A 14,957-nucleotide genomic window follows, 5' to 3' on the forward strand; every position below is an offset into this window, starting at 1 on the left:
TTGATGCTTTACTATAATTCTCCAAAACTGATTTAATACTCCTAGCTTCCAAAATAAAAGCTTCCCCCATCAAAAGGTTTAATTTAAAGTCCTAATTTAGAAAATTAAATTAAAAAGTAATTTTAAAAAAATAAATATTGAATAGCAAATAGAAAACATTAAATTTTGTTTAAGTGTGATTATTTAATTAAATATTAAATAGAAAATAGCAAATATGCATGAAAAGATTAATTAAATAAAAATTAAATTGTAGGGCTTTAGAGATGGAACCCTAAAAGGGAGTTAGGGCTCTATATTAGAGGTTTTTGGGTCATTATTTTACACATAGATTTTTGTAGAGCAATTTTTGAATTTTGGGCAAGAGGACTTTGGAAGCTCTCAAAGGTTTTGGCTTAGCAAGAGTTTCATCAAGTTACCAGATTGTTAGCATCAGCATGAGGTAGGGTTTGAAACCTATAATAGTATGTTTTATTTGAAAGGATTTGTTTGCTTCATGTATGTTGGGTGCTCAAATCTTGACAGTCATTCTGTTTGATTAGATCATATCTGTGCAAACAAAATGGAACCCCCATTTGATTTTCTATTGAAGAAAAATATTTAGCAAGAAAATAAATTTGCTGAGCTAGAGTTTGATGGACAACTAATTAGATTGAATCTACAATTTGTTTAAATTTTTTCTCATTTTATTTTATTTTTAAAAAAAAATGCTTGTTGGAAAAATTCGTCCTCTAGACTTGTACCTACAAACATTTGAAAAATATATATAATTTTTAAAAAATCATTTAATAAAAAAAGTTTTTAAAATGTTATATATATATATATATATATATATATATATATATATATATATATATATATATATATATATATATATATATATATATATATATATATATATATATATATATATATATATATATATATATATATATATATATATATATATCCCCTATTATTAGATTATTCCCCTGCTATTCTATAGCCTCAGGATAGGGGACCAAAGATCTATATAGGGGCTCACTGTCGAGATAGAGTGATGTGTCAGTTCTAGAAAATGAAGCATCTGAGCATTGGGTGGGGGAAGAAGTTTCTCATCGGGTTGGGCTCAGGCAGTAGGGCACTAATGAATTAATTAGTATATTCTTATCTCCCCAATAGTCGGATTAGCGACCACCCCTGGGCCATAGAATAGTAGGGGAAATATATATATATATATATATATATATATATATATATATGGGAGGGGTTTAAACCCCCCTACATGACTATCCAAAGGACGGCTTGCAGCTACCTTGAGGGCAGTGTGCGGCTTCTCTTAAGAGTAGCACATGGTTGTCTTTGGTAGGGTGAAGCTCCCTTAAGGACAGCCCACATCTGCCTTGGGCAGTGTGTTGCCAACTCACATGGCCCCATCCCTTAGGGGATTTTGATTATTATTTCTTTAATTAAAAATGTTTATTATATATTTAAAATTTTAAATTTTTAAATATTTTTAAATATTTTTTAAAATAATATGTAATATTTATAATTTTAGTTTTTTTTTAAAACAAAAAAAAGGGGATTATTATTTAGAGTAAGTTAATTTGATTTAGTAAAACATGATTTGCTAATTTTACATTTTTTTATTTTTTTTGTAAATGGTTCATGAGCTAGTTGTGTTTAGATTTAATTTTTTAAGAATAATATATATAGTTTAGAATTAATTTAAACTAGTTTATATTTAGACAAATATAATTAAAAATCAAATGCATTTGTGACACTTCAATATTTTTTTTTTTAAATATCATGACATTAGAGATTTTGGAACCTTATCAATGCTGGTCAATAAATTGTAAATAATTAGTCCTGAAGACAACATTTGATAAATGAAAATTCATGTATATTATAATGTTTATAAAATGTCCAAATGGTCAAACTACTCTTTTGAAACAAATGAATTCAACTGTGTGCTTAAGAACCTATGCTTTCCTTGTGATCTTATTAAAATTGACAAGAATAGATTTCCACAATCAATCGTAGTAGAGAGATGCATATTTTAGATTAGATTGTGTGTCATATTTTTGCATCAATGTTTTGAATCACACTCCGTGATCCATCATCGGGATGAGAAGAGCTAAAGGAAATAAATGATTAGTTGTAGACCAAACAGAGAACATATATACCCATGTCAAGATGTGAGAAGAAAGAGGTCATAAAGATCAAGGCAACACAAGGTCAACACCAAGAACGAATAAAGAAAAAGGGGATAAAAATTAGGTAGCCAAAAAGATAAAATGATAAAGAAAAAATAAAAAGATAATAATAAAAAATAAAAGCCTAATAATGATAACAATAATACTAAGAATAATAAGAAGAAGAACAACAATAATATTGATAATAATAATAAAGGAGAACCAAAATAGCAAAGAAATACAAGAACAATAGAGTAAATAATGGTACGTGAAGAAGATAAGAAGAAAAAAAATTATAAATAACAAAATAAATAATTAAAAGAAATTAAAAAATAAATAAATTATAAATAATAATAATAATAAATAAAGATATATAACAAAAAGTAAAGAAGGAATGAGCAGAGCGAAATTTAAACCGATGAGTAGAGCGAAGTTGTAATTTGACGGTGAAATTTATGAGCAGAGTGAAATTGTGAAATTAGGCAGTGAAATTACGATATTGGTAGCGAAGCTTGGTGCGGTCGCAGTGGCGACTTCCGGCAGGAAAGACTGGGATGGTGAGCGACAGCTGGATGTCTTTGGTTTCAATGGCGATACAGGTGTAGTCGCTCCTAACTTTTCTTTTAATGCGTTTAAGATGAATGGCGCTTCTTGTCCCGCTCTTTGCCTTTCGATAGAGGTCGTACCCTCTGCTCCCTCTACCAACACGCTGAAGGATGCAGGTCTTAATGGCAACCCTAATATCAACCTACTCCCTCTGTTAAACCCAAGTCCTTCTCAAAAACGGTCACCAATACTAGTGGTGTCGTGGATGTGAAGGCAAAATTTAGTGTTTCTAGTGCCCATGATGCTACCATACCCGATAAGAGCTCTATGGCTTCTTCGGCCCCTTTCTCTGTCGCTCCTAACATTGAAATGCTTGCTGAAATTATTAAGTAGAAGAATAGGTTAAAGAACACAGCAATTTTCTTCTAGGCTGTTGAATTGGATAAATGCCCTCCTAGGAAGTTTTTGGATGATTGGTTTCGCAATTTTTGGAATCTTAAAATGGGTTTCCATATTTCTTTCTGTAGGCAAATTCAAAATGGTTCATTTTTTATTTTCTTTACTAATGGTGAATCTCAAGCCGAAGTCCTGAAAAAACAATATTAGAATGTTGGCTCCACATCATTTCATGCTTTGGCTTGGTCTCTCGAGGCTGTTCATGAGGAGATCCTTGCCCTGTCTACTCCTCGATGAATTCTGGTTAAAAATGTTCCCCCCTTCTTATGGAGGTTTCTGCCTCAATTACTTGAACCCTTGGGTAAAACTATCTGAATGGATGATACTGTTAGGTTGTTGCCACATATGGACGTTAGGGTTCTTATCTCTCTGCAACCAAGAAAAGAAATCCCGTCTAATATCTCCATCAATATCATGGAGGAATTTTTTGTGTGCCCTATCAAAATCCTAGGAGGCTTAAATTCTTGTTTCTCATAATCAAGAAGAATCTGAAAGATGCCAAAAAATCTCCTCCCGCTAACTCAGCCAATCCCTCTGTAGCTCCTTTCGTTAGCAAGAACAGTCAGGTGGAGGTGCCTTCTAAAACCTTACCTAATTTGGATTCTGCCTCTCCTTCTTTCCCTTCCTTTAAATCTCCTATCTCCTTTTCGGACATGTCTATAGATACCGCAATCAAGGAAGATAGCTTCCAAACTGTTACTAAAAAATGAAGAAGAAAGGCCACTAGCAATAAAACCACGAATGGTGCTACACCTCAATTGGCTAAACACTTGAACCTCTCCTGTTCAAATAACACTCCTCAAAATAACCATGTTGATTCTCCTGTGTTGGAGATTATCTATGCTAACCCTACTAGCTCCCCCGGTCTTGAAATTGTGTGCTCCAATAACTCCAACAGGCATATTACCTCAGGACCATCTCGAAGCCCCCAAACAAAGTTTTTTAAGAATTAGGTTATGATTTCTCCCTTGTGATTATTCATGCTGCTAATAATTTCCCTAGTACGCCCTCCATGGAAGTGGATTCTCAATCAGAGAAGAATGATGATTCCAAATTGGCTAGTTCTAGTAAACTTATATCATCAACTGATGAGGCTACTGCAACATGCTCTACCCCCTCTATTGTTTCCTCATGAATTGTATTTCTTGGAATGTGAGGGGTCTTGGGTCCCCGGATAGGAAATTTGTTATTAAGTGTTTCCTTGATACCTATAAATCTATAGATTTTCTTATGTTGCAAGAAATCAAAGTTGTCGGTTTCATGCTTGAAACTAATCTTAATTTTATCTGGAATAATGTGATCAAATTTTGTACTGAGCATACTAGAAGCGGGGGTGGAATTACTTTGCTTATCAATCCCAAATGGGGGAGTTATATCACAGGCAATGGCACCTCACCTTGCCAAAGAGTTGTTTGGATCACTATTAATAATAATAATTGTGTTTTTGGCACATGTTCTGTCTATGCCCCTAATGACTCTAAGGAGAGGGCTAACCTTTGGGACTGGCTGGCTACCCTCCCTGATATCCCTTGGCTTATTGGAAGGGACTTCAATATGGTGGAATCCCGATAAGACAAGTTTGGAGGTACCTCATTTTCTTGAAAAGGCAATGAAAAGCTTTACTGGAACAAGATGATTGACTCTAAGCTTCTCTTTGATCCCTTAGTTGGCAATAAGGTTAATAACCTAGGGATATGGTATACCTGGTGTAACTTCCAACAAGGCCCCTCTCGGATCTACTCAAGACTTGACTGGTTTTATGGTAACAAGAACTAATACTCCTTCCTCCCTGAAAACCAGAATAACTTTGTCCTCACTACCTCCACTACCCTCTCAGACCACCACCCTATCTCTACCTGCATCAATCTTAACAATGCCCATGTCCACAATAGAGCTCTCAATTCCAAATTTATTTTGAATACCAGCCTTCTTAAAGATGAGGATGTCCTTTCTGCCATTCAAATTATTCGTCATATCAGCAAGTTCAATTCCCTCAATTGCTCCCAGATTGACAGATGGAAGATGAATCTCCCTGCTTGGCAATGCTTTCTTAAAACTATTGGTCAAAAGAAAGCCAAAGACTACAGATTTATTAAAAAAACTTTCCTCTAATCTCCAAGAGGTTGAGAATAACATCCAGAATGACCCCTCCAATATTAACCTCGTCTCTCGGGTGATCTTTATTAAGGATGCCTTGAGAAAACATCTACAAATCAAGATTTGTGGTGCTAAGATCAGATCCCATGCCCATTGGATCCAGGCTAGGGATCGTGGCTCAAAGTTCTTCTTTAATCTTATTAAACATAAGCATTCCAATGAATCCATTGATAGGCTTTTAGTTGACAACTAGGACACTTCAGACCCTGATATCTTAAAAAATCTTTTGTTGATTATTATAAGAATCTCTTCACTTCTAAGGACTCTAAAGAATTGTTGACCTTAGAAACAAGTGTAAACCTCTTATCCCTAAAAGATTGGCTAGAGCTAATATTGCTATTTTATTTGAGGATATATCTCTGGACAAAATTGAAAAAGCTATCAAGTCCCTTAATAATGACAACGCCCCTAGCCCGGATGGTCTCCTGGTGGAGTTCTATAAAGCTAACATTGGTTGGATCTCCAAGGATCTTCAAGACATCTATTTGGTAGCTTTAGATAATGGTTCTCTTGGACCCTCTATTAATAGTGGTATCATTAAACTTATCTCCGAAGATGGGGATAAAGCTCTTATTAAAAATTAGAGGCCTATTACACTCCTTAACATCTCTTATAAGATTTTGGCCAAGATCTTGGCTCTCAGGCTTGTGGCTATCTTGCCTAAAATTTATAAGGTAGATATATTCTTGAAAACTTAGTCACTAGTTGGGAAACCATGGATTGGGTGAACTGCTCTCACCAGAACTCTTTGATGTTGCTCCGTGACTTTGGAAAAGCATATGATAGGGTTGAATGGAATTTTATCCTCATGATGCTTGAAGTTTTTGGTTTCCCTGCTACCTTTTGTAACTCAGTTCATGTGTTGCTTAGTGATGCCTCTGCCCAGGTGGATGTCAATGGTTCCCTATTTGATCCCTTCCCCCTTGGTCGATCCATCAAACAAGATTGTCCTTTGGCTCCTACTCTTTTTGTCATAGCTTCAAAAACCCTATACTACATCCTTAGAGATAACACGTTGTCTCCTGATGTTAGAGGCATTTATCTCCCCAATAACGACGAGTTTATCAACTATCAGTTTGTTGATGATACTGCCATTTTCTTTGAAGCTAGCGCTAATAATTTTGAAGCCTTACAATCCAAGATAAATATGTTCTGCATTGTTTTTGGTGCTTGGATTTCCCAGTCCAAATCTGTATGCCTTGGATGGCAGGAGTAGCCTCCTAAATGGTTTAATCAGTACAATTTATAATGGGGTGGGCCTCATAAAATTGTTAAATACTTAGGCATTCCCTTTTCTGTTGAGTCTTTCCTCAAAGACATGTGGACCTAGATCAAAGAAAAAATTGATAAGAAGTTGAATAAGTGGCGTAACAGATCTTTATCTTTGGCTAGCAGGGTTCAAGTTTGCCAGAAGATTTTGTCTTCCTATAGTATCTACTACTCTTCGACCTAGATGTTCAGCAATTACCAAATTTTGGAAATCCAAAAAACCATCAAGAACTTTCTTTTGGCTTGATGGTAAAGGCAATAAAAAGATGCATGCGGTCAAAATGGGATTGGTGTCATACTAACAAACTCCTTGGGGTGCTTGGGCTTAAGGATCTTAAAATTCAAGGCACTGCTCTATCAGCCAAATGGATTGTTCACTGTATGGATGGTCACGATCCATGGAAAGTGCTTGTTAGGCATAATATTGAAAGAGGTAATCCAAAAAAAAGCTAAGTCTTGGAGAAATCTCCCCTTCTATGATTTGATTGTTGGTAACTTCCCGATCAGCGTTCAAGGCTCTGTTGTTTTTAGATCCATATGGAAAGCCTGGGACCATGTTAGGAAGTTTATCACCAAGAAGGATTTCCATGATGCTAAGCATCTTTATGGTGAAAGATCCATTTGGTGCAACTTACACTAGGTTGGCAAACCCCCCGCCCTCTCCCAAGGATGTTCTGCTAAGATGTGGTCTAAGATAGGTATCTCCCAGTTAGCTGACCTATTTGAACAAGATAAGCTTATCAGTTGGAATGAGCTTAGGAACAGATTTAGTATTCCAAATTCTCAAAAGAAAACTTACAATATGATTGTCAAGGTTGCTAAGGACTTGCCCACTGACTATCATGTGGAGTCTCATAGATACGTAAAATGCAAATGGCCTGATGGGGTCATTATGTCCATAATCAAAGCCAAAAATGTTTATAATATTATTGGGCGTAATGAAAATATCATTGATCATGTTAACATTGTTTGGTATTCCTTCCTTGATGCTGGACCTTGGAATAAGTATTTTGATATTCTTTGGAAAGGTGTCGTTGAACCTAAGATTAAGTGTTTTAAATGGTTCACCTTGCTTGACAGACTCACTATTAGAAAAGATGGTTCTATGAGTGATCTCTATAGTTTATGCAGGCTTCTTGAAATTGGTAAACATATCCTTTTTTATTGTATTTTTGCTAAAGAAATCTGGAATATGTTTGGTATTACTTATCCCATAAATGTGAACATTCTGAAAATTATTATTGGCAATATTGATGGGTTTAAAAAGGACTCAAAATTATTTTGGTATATTATGTTCTTTAACATTCTTTGGCAAATTTGGAAGTGCAGGAATCAGGAAAGTTATCAAAGCAACCTTAGAGCTCTTATTGAGTTTTTTTGAAAACTCTTTTTTTTTTAATTCTTCAAGTTCACACGACGATGATGATGGAGAAGGAAAAGCTGAGAAGATTCCTAAAAAATGGACATGCCACCTTCTTTGTTTACGAGCTAAAGCATGTGTATGAATGGAGGAGGAACTCAGATGACCTCGAAATGTTTGAAATGACCTGCAAGAGACTCAATCAAGAAATCAAAAAGAACATTAGCTGTAAGAAAGACGAGATCTTCATGCTAACTTAAATCCAGGAGCGAAAGAGCATTGTGTTGATGGAGGGACCCTTGGGGTGGACTGCTTGGGTTGACACCCACTATGATGTGTTACATTAGCTACTTTTCTTCTCTAAACTATGATAAACTTCATTGTGCTATGAGATTGTGGTGAGGCAAGGCCTCTTATTTTGTACTCTTTGTATCTCTTTTTGATCCACTTCTATATAATACAAAAATTATAAATAAATAAATAAAATATATTTTAAAAATATATTAAAATATTGTTGGTATTCTTATTGTTAATGATTGTTTGTGATTCTATTGGTTATTATTCTTTTGACTTGGAGCAGATATCTTTTATTAACTTTATCTCTTGATCTTGATGCTCATTTTGTACTTGGTATTTGTATGTTGACTTGGTATGTGGTGTCGGTATTGGATTAAGTGTCCTTTCGATTTTGATTATCTTTTCTTTTTGAATAGTTTGTCTTACCCTTGACGTAGTCTTTGGCTATTAGGATTCCTTTCTTAGGATTGTTTTATGATTGATTAGCAATATGTGGATCGTTCATTAACTTCCCTATACGATGCAAGTGGGGAGTGGGAGTTGGACTAGGTAAGGACACGATCGGGAGGTAGTGTATTCTTACCATTTGAGTCCCCCTCAGATTCGCAGATGTTGGACACTCGTTGATGCAATTGTACCATTATCATTCTTATTCATGTCTTGGAAACTTCTATTCAGTTGATGTATCTATGTTATCATGTGCAATGGGTGTTATTCATCAGATGTATTTCATTTTTATTAGTTGTATTCATAAACTTTCTTATGAGTTTATGCATTTGTTGTTCACTCTTGATTATGGACTTGAACTTAATATTGGAACTAATTAACGTAAACTTCTTAAATGTGACTCAACATGAAGAAACCCTTGAGGAATGAATTTTGTTGTATTGTATATGTATAATTAATGTGTATGTGTGTATTGCTTCACATTGTTAATTTGATATTGTTTTTTTTTTTAATTAAAATAGTTTAGTAAACATTGAAACATGTTAGTATATTTCTCTTGGGCTTCCAAGAGGGGTGTTACACTATTCCTAAATTAAAATCAAAATTGCTCTATGTTGTTAATCTATGTCAAAATTTTAAAATTGAATCTTATAAGAACATGTATTATTTTGTTGACGCTTAAGAATAATCAAATTATTGTTAATGCACGAATAAATGATGATAACCTCTTTAACTCAATGAGTTTGCTACTTCAAGGTACTCTTTGCTTATGAGAATGAAAGACTAGACCACATGAATTTTGAATATATTTCTTTGATGCAAGAAATAAATTTTGTTGATGGATTGTCTATATCGTTCCTTCCAAAATTGTATGCACTAATTGTATGAGTGGAAAAATGCATAGGAACTCTTTCCTCGTGGAGGAGAAATCATAAATTGCACCTCATTTATAGGGGACTTTTTGGGACCGATTAAGAATTTCTCCATACAAGAATCTAGGTATGCTCTTACTTTTGTTGATGATCCTTCCAAGAAAACTTGGATATCTTTTTGTATATCAAGGATCAAATTCGTGACATTTATACCGATTCTCATATATTTGTTAAGAGCAATCTGATTTTAGGATTAACATTCTTAGAACTTAAAATGGGAAAGAATATGCCAATAATGCAATTAATGGTTATTCTAAAAATATGGTATTAAACATAAGCTTGTTCCCTGTTGCAAGCTAAGAATATGAATTATAAATTTTAGGTCAAAGTTATGACGTGCTACATATCTCGTCAATAGGAAACCCAATATTAAATACTAAAAAAATGTTCAATTCAATTGTTCATGTTCATTAACCTAGAAAAGAGACGGATTATATGACAAATCTTGTCCTTTTATCTTTGTTGGTTATAACTAACACTAAAGCTTATAGAGTTTACCATCCTATTACTAACAACGTGAAAGTTGTAAGAGATGTTTGTATTGTAAAGAATGGAGTACATGATTCTTCTAGAATGTTGAATTTGGTGGAAATAAAATTGTGGATGTGGAGGAGAACCCCGTTGTCTAGCCCCACTCCTAATACATTTATTTCTATTTGTTCTAGGGATAGGGTGGTGATGATAATAACTCTACTTGTTACCATTCTTCTAGTGTTAAGCCACTTCCAAGAAAAATCCTAAATGGTTTGAAATTTTGATTCAAGAAAGTGATGATTACTTAGGTAGAATGGATGAACTTAAACCTAAGAGTGTTAATACTTGAATTTGTAATTATGCTTATAATTTAATTCCTTTGTCCAATGGTAAAAAATGGTTTCATGTAAATAACTATACAAAATTGGTGCAAGAGCACCTAGGCATCATATAACTACAAGAGATCCTACTGGATATTTTAATGTTTTATGTTCATTCATATGTTTGGCAATGTGATTCCAGGTAATGGAATCCAATTGTAGAGAAAGTTGTGATAAAAAAATGTGATGCTATCCACATTGTCCTACTTAAGGTCCTAATTGGTTTAATAGGTCAAAAGTTGTAAAATGGTCCTTGAAAGGGTAATAAGCATGTAAAAGGTTGTTAAATAATCATTCAGCCTTGAAGGTTTATAAATAATCCATGGAGTCATACTTGTCAAACTTGACAAATATGAGTGGTACTTCAAGGTCCAAACTAAGCAAGAAACTATAAAAATGATTGTAAAGTCTAACCAAAACATTAATGGAAGGAAAGCTAGCAATTAATTTCTTTAAAAGAACTTTATACTTGTTGTTTTGAATAGCTTTCTTAATTCTTTTGTTGCTCTAGGCCTTCCAAGACCATGTACAATTTGGAAATAATATTTTTTGATATGATAGAGCAGAACAATGCATAATCCTTCCATGCATTTGGTTCGTAGATTTGAGTAAGTTATTGAGTATTTTATGGATTGCAATTTTTAAATTTTCTGAATACAGGCAGGTTGCAACAATGTGTACATTCATGTAGTGATTGTTGTATGGGACAAAACTTATATGTCTATTCATACTTCTTGATATAATAGGTTTAGTACATTTTGCTTAGATTTTGTAGAAGTCACCTTGCTTTTGGTGAAAACTGATTTTAATTCCTCTTCAATGGAGCTACGAAAAATGGGTTTCGGTGCAAGGGATGCATCTCTCAATTCCACCATGGGATCTCCTTAATTATTGGATATGGTAGAAAAAACCTAATTTTACAGATTCTAATTGAAGCGGATGCATGGAACAAAAGTTATGGATGACTATGTATATGTCTATGAGGAAAACAAGAAGGTTAATTTGTTTTGTGTTTTCTCCTTGTAGGTGTTTGAATTGAATTTCAAACATGGGACTTCAGAGATGGTTGAATTTATGTTAGTGAATTGCTTAAAGCCTCTAATATGTTCATGGAGTGCCTTGGTGGTGTTGGTATCAAAAGATCTTGGGCGTGCTAGTGAGGATTAGGAAGGTGAAGAGTCATATTGGATTTTGGTGAAGCTTTATGTGTTGGAGTAGGAATAGGAGAGATTGAGGTGTTTGGTGAATGTGCGAGTACCATTACCCTTCTACCTAGTTTCTTGACCCATTGGGAAACTTGGCACTTGCCTTGTGATTGGTTGCCAAGACCAATAGTGGACGTCACCTTGGCTAGTTCAATCCTACTAGCATCAAAAACTAAACTAAATGTCAATTATGAAAATAGTAAGTTTAAAGTTAGATTAGTTGCCGAAGGTTATTGAAGACTAAAATTACAATGAGGCTTTTTCTCCCATTGCTAAAATGTCTATTATCGAACTTGTTAATTCTTTAAGTTTGAATACTTTAATCTCTGATATTAAGTTAATTAAAAGTTCCAAATGACAAGTTTAGGACTTCTACATTATTTCTTATAAATACAAAATTGGTGAACACCAAAAACCAGTTTTCTCCTGATGTAAATATGTTCAAGATGTCTAAAATGAATAATGAAGGTAATGAACATACACTATCTACAACCTTTCATCACACACTTGTAAGTATGCCATATATATTTGAATAATAATTTTTAACTTGCACACAAAAAAAAATCTATTTTTTCTGCAAATGGGCAAAAGCATCGTGCCAACAATATAAGAAATTTCTTCTCCTGTCAAAAGATTCATGATTAATCAACATTGTCCACATGATATATATATACTGTAATCTACAATGTGATCATGTCATAAACAAGCAAAAATAATTAATCATATGCAACTTCCTTAATTTACAAAAACACAGCAAAATGTATTGACTTGTAAGAAAGAAACTTCTATTTCTACTTGCTGATTTCTTCATTCATTGTTTCAATATTCTTCAGAAAAAAACCATGTGCTTATCACTATTCTTAAGTCAACAAATGGTAATGTCTCCACTTCCTTGTTCACATCTTGAGAGCTTTACAATTCGATGCCCTGTGAGACCTTTTGCATATATTATAGCTTCTATTAAGAGTTATGGTTTCTGCTAAAAATCTCAAACCAATGATTTTATATCTATTATATTGTAATAACTCTAAGCTATTTGTTTTAGTGGCGTCTCTACAAAAGCTTCCATATAAAGATCACACATGTGTGAAATATCGGTCGAAGTATTGATATTATTAGTACTAAAAAGATTTCTCAGACGAGACTCTTCAAAATTGTTTCGAAGCAAAGCTTCCAATCAGTATGTTTATTGGCATTACTTTATTATTAACAAAAGGGTGAACATCATCAAGTAGGGGCTCAAATCCATTGCGTTAGGATAAACACAACTGTATCGCATACTTTCTGTAGACAATATCAATAGTATATAGGTGTCTAGACTCTTAAAATGCTAAAAAATGATATGATAGCTTGGAGATTAACAATTTTCCTTTGTTGATGTGTTCTGGATCACACTACATGACCCATGATAAGCAAAAGAATATAATAGATAGTTATGGAGCAGACCTGCTCCTTATATTTGACCACTTACTCTGCTACACAACTATCTATTCTCCTCTTGCTTATCCATTACAAACAATCATTAATCTGAAAGTCTGGAAGCTATCACATTATATAACTGAAAATATTTCATGGCTTTAACCTCATTGTGTTTAGTGCAATGGCTAACCTACATGACAGTCCTTAATCATTAGACGAGTATAACATCAGAAGCAGATTAATTAATGGTCTTAAGCAAATTACAGTTTTATAAAGATTGTTCAGGAGTATAACATAATATTAAAGGATGAATCAACATTAATGCAACCCACAAACCAATAATCACTAAAGATGTGATCCAAAATCCACCTGGATCCTCCACAGATCAGTTCAAAACACGTATTCAAATATGTAACCTCCCAAGTTGAGTGAACTGTTATAGATATATTATTAAATTGACATATCGCATGGAAGATCTACTGATGTTGCTATCTTTGCATTTTCAATGTGCCATGTGACTGATGTTGGCAAATATAGCATCAACGAACTGTATTCGCAAGACGTGACTATCAAAAGTTGACACTACACCATATCCCTTGAGCCTTTTACCCATTTGGAGTTGAAATATTTTCATTTGCTCCCACTATATTTTCCCCGTAAATAAAATTTAGGTCCTGATTTTCAACATATACTGTTTTACCCCTTGGTAGCATGCATAACCTAAACCTTGTTGCAATGGCAAAAATATTTTCATTAACTTGAAAGGCATACTTGTGTACAGCCTGAATGATCCCAATATATTGAACTTTCAATTTTTTATTTACACGTCTATTCTTGCCATGGACATGGATACTTTGGTTGCTCGCTTTAGTCATATCTTGGTCATATTAAGATATATCTTGTTATTAATAAAAGGAGATATAAGGAAAGATGAATGCCAAAATACAACTAAAGCCATAATTAAGGGCACCAAGTTCTCACCTGGCCCAATCCACCTATAAACATCAGTAAGTTTGGGAATTGCCTGCCATTTGACAAGATATAATATCAATAGTGAGAATTAGTACCATGCGAAAAAAAACAGACTATACATGCAGTGTCGCAACCTGGTGCGAGTAGGCAGTACATGACTGACCTGAGTGACCCAGATGACTTCCACTATCTCAAGGACCCGTGTTGGTGTCAGTGCCTGGCAACAAGGGACAACTGAATGACGTGGGGGAATCCATTATTTGTTGGCATGATTGTTGCCCAGTTTGGTGGAAGATCGTCAGGTGATTGGGGTTGGTGCCAAAATACATGCATTGATAAATTTTCACAAACTCGCAAATAATGACTGATAACTTTCCACAAACTTCCAAAAAACATGTTAACTCTGATAGTTTTTAAATCTACAATTGGTAGAAGGCAAAAAATTCTACTGTCTCAATGGTTTACAAGGATATGACAGGATTTCATATTGTAAGAAATTACTGAACTTGTCAATTCAACGATTACAGCACTATTCCATATTAAATGATGAAGGGAAAAATAAATAGGAGCATATTTCAGCAAAGTTGTACAGTGGGCTGATACAACATATCCCAAGGCAGCATATCGTGCACAAGTTTTACAGATGTTGGCAGAAGACTACACATATGGACAACTTGGAATCCTCAAGAATAAACAAGAGGTAATGAAAACTAAACCCAAACGTTAATATTAAAGATCACACAAAAAAATATTGTACTCTTTTAGTCCTATTCAGCATATTGTATATTGATTAATGTGGCAAAAAAAGTTTGATTTTGCCTGCTTTAAGGTCTCTATGATCCTGAATCATTTCTAGTACTTCAGATGCAATT

Source organism: Cupressus sempervirens, chromosome 11 (assembly GCF_028749045.1).
Source record: "Cupressus sempervirens isolate cs-2001-9-10 chromosome 11, ASM2874904v1, whole genome shotgun sequence".
In the NCBI taxonomy this organism is placed as follows: Eukaryota; Viridiplantae; Streptophyta; class Pinopsida; order Cupressales; family Cupressaceae; genus Cupressus; species Cupressus sempervirens.